Source organism: Neofelis nebulosa, chromosome 8 (assembly GCF_028018385.1).
Source record: "Neofelis nebulosa isolate mNeoNeb1 chromosome 8, mNeoNeb1.pri, whole genome shotgun sequence".
NCBI lineage: Eukaryota > Metazoa > Chordata > Mammalia > Carnivora > Felidae > Neofelis > Neofelis nebulosa.
In genome coordinates, this window is record NC_080789.1 from 49,424,068 (window position 1) to 49,430,743 (window position 6,676).

The window sequence follows — 6,676 nt, forward strand, 5'->3', positions numbered from 1 at the left end:
CCTCTTTTGTCTGGAATTTGGGAGACTAGCACCAGCTGCTGGCTCCTTACCCGCTTAACCCAAAACAGTCTTGGCCGTGAACCGCTCCACCCCGGCTACAGAGGGCTTTTAGTCAGGCTTCCCACTAAAAGAGAAGGGAAGTATGTCAGGAAATAGATCTACCAATATAATAGAAAAGAAAAGAAACCTACCCCAACTACCCAGTCATTTGTTTTAAATATAAATAGCAAACCGAGGATCACTAGGCAGAAATTACCAGCATCTTTGACGTATGTATGTGTGTATGTATGTATATATGTATGTATAGGAGTCAAAAGAATTCATTTCTAGAATTCTAGAAAAAAAAGGCAGCCATGCATTCCACCCCTCCTGAACGTGCCCTTTTGGTGAGATCTCATCACTGCCAACACCGATGTCTGCTGAGGGTCTGCCATTGACAATTGTCAAAGCAATGCAGGCTGACGTGGCACTTTGTTGCACAGGCTACTATCAACAGTCTCCTTGGACTTGAATATATCAATATATGTATATATGCCATTAAAAAAGAAACCAGGACAACAATAAAAAAGAGCTCTTTGATGTTAAAAACGTATTTTCTGAAATTAAGAAAATTTCAAAAGAAAGTGCTCATGTAAAATTAAGGAGATTTCCCAGGATTTAAAGCATCATAACAACAAGATGGAAAATTGAAAGAGAAACAAACAAAAGCCTTAGAGAGCTAGTTCATGAGGGTTCCACATAAAGTAATGGATTCTAGAAAAAAAGAAGTCGAAATGGATGGCACATGGGTTCCCAAGGATTATATTGGGCAATATGTCCCATGGCTGAGGAAGGATTTAATGATTCAGATTGAAATGGTGTGTGAATGCCAAACAGAGGCAATGAAGTCCACACTGCTCACATCATCAGGGAATTTCAGGATACTAAGTAATACCTAAGAGAAGATCCGAAAATAAAAACCCATTGAGAATAATTATGTGAACAGCAAGGTAATGAGAACCAAATTGGAGTCATCAATATGGAAGCTAAAAGACAAGGCAGCCAGGTATCATCCTTTCGCTTTCTTCGTAATAGGTAGGGGTGCTGATTGTGTTGCCTTTGTGCCCAAGCCACGCCAGCTCAGACACACAAACAAGATCATGATGGTAATGACAAAATTATAATTCTCTTCTAGTTTGGCCCTCTTAAGTAAGGACTCTCGCTAGCCTTCAAATCCCTCTGAGATATTTTAGGGTTTCCCCAGTGTGACCTGTAAATCAATCATCTTGGCTCCAAAAAGGCAGCCACGCATTCCACCCTCCCCCCCACCCCCTGCACAGGCACTTCTGGTGAGGTCTCACTACTGCCAACACCAATGTCTGCTGAGGGTCTGCCATTGACAATCGTCAATGACGTCCATGACGGCGATGCAGGCCGTCGTGGCACTTTGTTGCCCAGGCTACTACTATCAACAGCCTCCCTGGGCTTGAATCCCAACCCCCTCACGTACAAAAAGTATAACCTTGACCTCTCTAGGCCTCCAGTTTAACATCTGTAAGTTGGGAATCATTTAGCCCACCGTGCTTTTGATGATGCCATGAGATCATCCCATGTTAGAACTTAGCATGGCGCTGAACACACAGTTAGCGTTCGATCAAGTTTCAGGATATAGCAAAAACGGAGCAAAACCTCCCATGGCGCGCCACCGATAGCTGCCCGTATACGTACCCAAAACGCTGGCTGCCGGCATATACCGCCATCTCCTATTTGAACAGAAGCTGCTGTTGCCTTGGGTAACATTTCTCTCAGGGGAGCAGTCAACATAATTCCCTTGACTTGTGACTTCCCTAAATTCTCCTTTAAGCACCCATTCTTAGTGGTAATAGAAATTCAGTGATTTTAGAGCCCTGCTCTTGCTCCCCAGGTAGCATGGATGATTCCAGGGGATTACACACCGCCGCCTCCGTGTTGTCTGGGGGTGGGAGGAGGCAGCACCTAGTCCTTGGTTCCTCCACTGTGGTGCACTTTGGCTCCTCTGGCATCCTCCTGAGCATCGATGAAGTTAGCTGCTTTGTCTCCTCTGACACCGAACCTAAAGGCCTTTCAGACCTAGCTTTGTGGCAGCTACTTGTATGCCACCCTAGAGCCACAGAGAATCTTCTGGGGCTGTCTCTTGGCCCTTCGCCATCATTGGCCTCACAGTGGGTGCAGGGGAGATCATTCTACGGACAACCTGGCCACCCAGGCAGGTCTCTTGACTCTTGCTTGTTTCTCAAGCTCTGAGAATGGGCCCAGATGCACTCTACTTGGCTCCAGATTCCCTGGACTTGTCTGGATCGTTCTGTCCACTTTCTCCTCCTTTGAGGACTCTGACTGGATATTAAGAGGAGAAAGATGCAATCCCCATCGAGTAATGGCCAGCATCTGCTTCCACTGCCTCTTTCCAGTTCTTCTCCTTGTTCTATGCTGGGAGGAACATCATCTTGCTGTGGAGAAAAGAGGAGAAAGGAAAAGCCTTGTGCACTCTCTTTTCCCAAAGGCCCTCGAGGGCCCATTGCTTTTGGCTCCTCTGCTGTGACATCCCTGATGACAATGCAGAGAAGGGGAAAGACACAAAAAGACGTTTAGGAAAGCCAAATTGTTATCTGCCACAACCTTGATAACTCATAGAGTAGCTCCAGATAACATATACTGAGAACCTGCTAGAAGCCAGGCATTCCTCTAAGGACTTTGTGTGGATTAACTCGTTTAATTGTCATATCAACCTAGGAGGCAGGTAGGATTTTATTCCCACTTTCCAGATGAAAAAATGGAGGATTGGGCAAGTTAAAATAACTGTCCCAAGGCCAGTGAGGATGCCCATAAAAAAAGTGGAACTCCAGCCCCAGATCCTCAGGGGTCAGGGCCCCCACCCATTGCTATCTACCTCTCTCAGTCTTGTATTGCAGCATGGACCCTAAGTTATGGATCTGGGGCCGAGGATAGTGGGAACAGCAGGTGTACCAGAATCGCTCCCCATGCATGCTCACTCTCCTTGAAGCCAGGGTCCCTCCTGCACCTCTCTCTTGCTTTGGATGGAGTTACTTACTACGAGAATCCCTCTTAAGTGGCAAGTCGGTATTTCCCTGTGGGCCACCTCAGCCCTCTAGACTTTTTTATCAGGATAGGCCATGATGTCTGTTTAGAAAAGCAAAACATGGCCTAATGGAAAATACAAGCAGCTTAAACCACCATTCCACCATTATAAGCTGTGAGACTTTGATCAAGTTCTTTGTTGTTTCTGAGCCGTAAGGATTTCATGTCTAAAATGGAGATAATACTTACACGGTCATTAAATACATGAAGTGCTTAGCACAATGCCTAGCACACAGAAGGCACAAAGTAGATATTTACTTGGCTCCTATGATCTGAATTTCTTTTATTTTTAATGTTGATTTATTTTTGAGAGAGAGAGAGAGAGAGACAGAGCATGAGCGGGGGAGGAACAGAGAGAGAGGGAGACACAGAATCCAAAGCAGGCTCCAGGCTCCCAACTGTCATCACAGAGCCCAACACGGGGCTCGAACTCAGGAGCCATGAGATCATGACCTGAGCCGAAGCGGGCACTCAACCGACCGAGCCACCCAGGCACCCCTGAATTTCTGATGAACCTGTAGATACATTCATTTTTTACATTTTTATTTAAATTCAGTTAGTTTACATACAGTGTAATGTTCATTTCAGGTATACGTTAGGGTGATTCAACACTTGCACACAACACCTGGTGCTCATCGCAGCAAGTGCCCTCCCTGTTTAACCCATTCCTCCAGCCACCTTCCCTCTGGTGAACGTCAGTTTATTCTCTAGAGTTAAGAGTCTGTTTCTTGATTTGCCTCTGTCTCTCTTTTTCCCCTTTTTGCTCATTTGTTTTTTTTTTCTTAAATTCTACACATGAGTGTAATCATATGGTATTGGTTTTTCTCTGATTTATTCGCTTTTCATTATACTAAGGCCATCCATGTTGTGGCAAATGCCAATGTTTCATTCTTTTTTATAACTAACAGTCCATCATATATGTATAATATATATGTGTGTGTATGTATATGTATGTGTATATATGTGTGTATACACATACATGCACATATATATACACACACATACATACACACACACACATATATCACATGTTCTTTATTCATTCTAACCTGTGGTGGAATAAACCTACTTCAGTTGCTCTGGGTGAAACTCCCTGCTTGAGGTCCTTTCTCCAAGGGTGGAAACCATCACCTGATTATGTGCATCATAGTCAATGTACTGAAAGATTCACTCTTAGCAAAGGTTTTTTTTTTTTCCTTAAAAAAAGGAATAAAGTATACTGCACAGTATAAGTATAAAGTCATATCTGATATGACTGCTCTATATCTCTTGGAGTATAACTGTCGTGAAGTCAATTAATCTTTTCCTCAAGAAACTAAATGCAATCTTAAAACAATGTGCTTAATACTAATGTTAAGGGACGCCTGGGTGGCTCAGTCGGTTAAACGTCCGACTTCGGCTCAGGTCATGATCTCACGGTCCGTGGGTTCAAGCCCCGCGTCGGGCTCTGTGCTGACAGCTCAGAGCCTGGAGCCTGTTTCAGATTCTGTGTCTCCCTCTCTCTCTGACCCTCCCCTGTTCATGCTGTCTCTCTCTGTCTCAAAAATAAATAAATGTTAAAAAAAATTTTTTTTTAAATACTAATGTTAATAGCTACCATTTGTAAATTACTCATTAGGAGCCAAGTACTGTGCTAAATTGATTTAATCCTTACAATCTTGTGAGAAAGGGATACTTGTACCCATTTTACAGAACAGATCATTGAGGTTTGGAGAGGTTAAGTAGCTTGTCCAAGGTCACAGAGCTAGCACATGGCACAGCTGGACTTTAAACAGTGTTGTGTCCATCTGAATCCGAAGTCCAGGCTCTCCACCTCTGTTTTAAAATAATACTAGTAATAATAGAACATAATGGGAAACTTAGCTTCTATACTCTTTTTGCTTTTCAACAAATTGTATATTAATCTAAGTCATGCTCCATTAAGCCTTATCATATAAAGGCAATGGCAATAAAATAGAACTGTATTTGCAGAGCTGTTTATATGACCAAGGAAAAGAAAGTCCCCAGAGAGTTTTCTATTATCTGCACTGACAGCACAGAGCCTGCTTGGGATTCTCTCTCTTTCCTCTCTCTACCCCTCCCTTGCCCATGCTCTCTCTGTCTCTCCCAAAATAAATAAATAAACTTAAAAAAAAAAAAAGTAAATTTTCTAATTTGCATATTAGGTGCTGATTTATTTCTCCATTGGTGTTTGCTGTAATTCATTTGGCCAGTTTCCCTTGGGGTTTCAGTGAGCAAACTTCCTGGGGGCTAGGGGATCCTCTGAAAATTAAAAAGTAACCAACAAACTAGATTCAACAGAGAAGTGACACATCATCATTCAGAAACTTTTATGGCTTTGACAGAGCATAGGATCCAACACCCACATCCTTTCATAGACCTGATTAACAAGAAATTTTCTCCAAGCAGATGGAGCATGAAAATTACTGCCCCTTGGAATCAGTCGTCTAAACGAGTTTAATATTTTCCTTTGGTTTTCCACTGTTATTATTATTATTGCCATTTTAACTTATGCATTATAGCCACAGCATATGCCTCTGGGTACAAAGGGAAGGAAAAATTCAATTTTAGTGTTTGTCTTATTTGTGCTTTACTTGAAGCAATTTGGTTTGCCACATGGAGTGAATAAAGCTGTCATGTTATTTTTTTTTTAAGAACACAATAACTATAATGGACTATGCATTCATTACTGAGTAGATTAATTTTTTTTCTTCCATTGAATGCCACAAAAAAGGGGGATAATTTCAAACTGAATTGTGTCTGGTGAATCACAATGCACATTTCCAACCTAGGCACATAGCAGGTCTCAGCTTTTCTGCCAGTGTTTTCCAAACACACAATCTTTTTTGAAGAATGTTACTCTGAATGCAATAGAAGAATGTTTTCTGGCTTATATGTAGTAATTTTCTGCAGGAAAATGTAGCTTAAAAAATAATCTTCAACTCCCAGAAAATACTGTCTATGTTGAATATTTGGCTTTCTTTCTTTTTGGGGGGACTTGAATTCTCTCTTCCTTTTTTCTCTTTTTACGTTGTTTCCTTTACGTTCTCAGCTAACATCTAAACATTGCCAAGTCCTTCCTCATATGTTAGAGATGTTAGCTGTGCTCATGCCAGCATTCAAACAAGGCTGGCCCTGCCCAGAGGCTCATTGTGGTGGACACTTTGGAGCTCTGTTTGCATGAAGCACTGAAGATCTCTCTAGGAAATAGCTCATTAACAGTAGATGAGAGAGTTGAGGGACATATGTTTGTTTCAAGACAACGAGAAAGGGTCAGAGGAGAGGGTCATATGGGCAAATCATGATCATTCAGATCATTCATTCAACATTGAGTCCCCTTGGGAGTGGGAACTCTGAACAAAAACTTTTAAGAGCTGTTTTACCAAATATATCTTTAGGCCTTGGGAGCACAAAGAAACACTTTTGGTAACCTAGGTAACAGATGGTAATAATAATAATTAACATTTATTGAGCTCTTCCTAATTACTAAACATTTAACATACATCATCTTAATCACACATTATCATAATCATCACGGTGGCCCTCTGATATGACCATTATT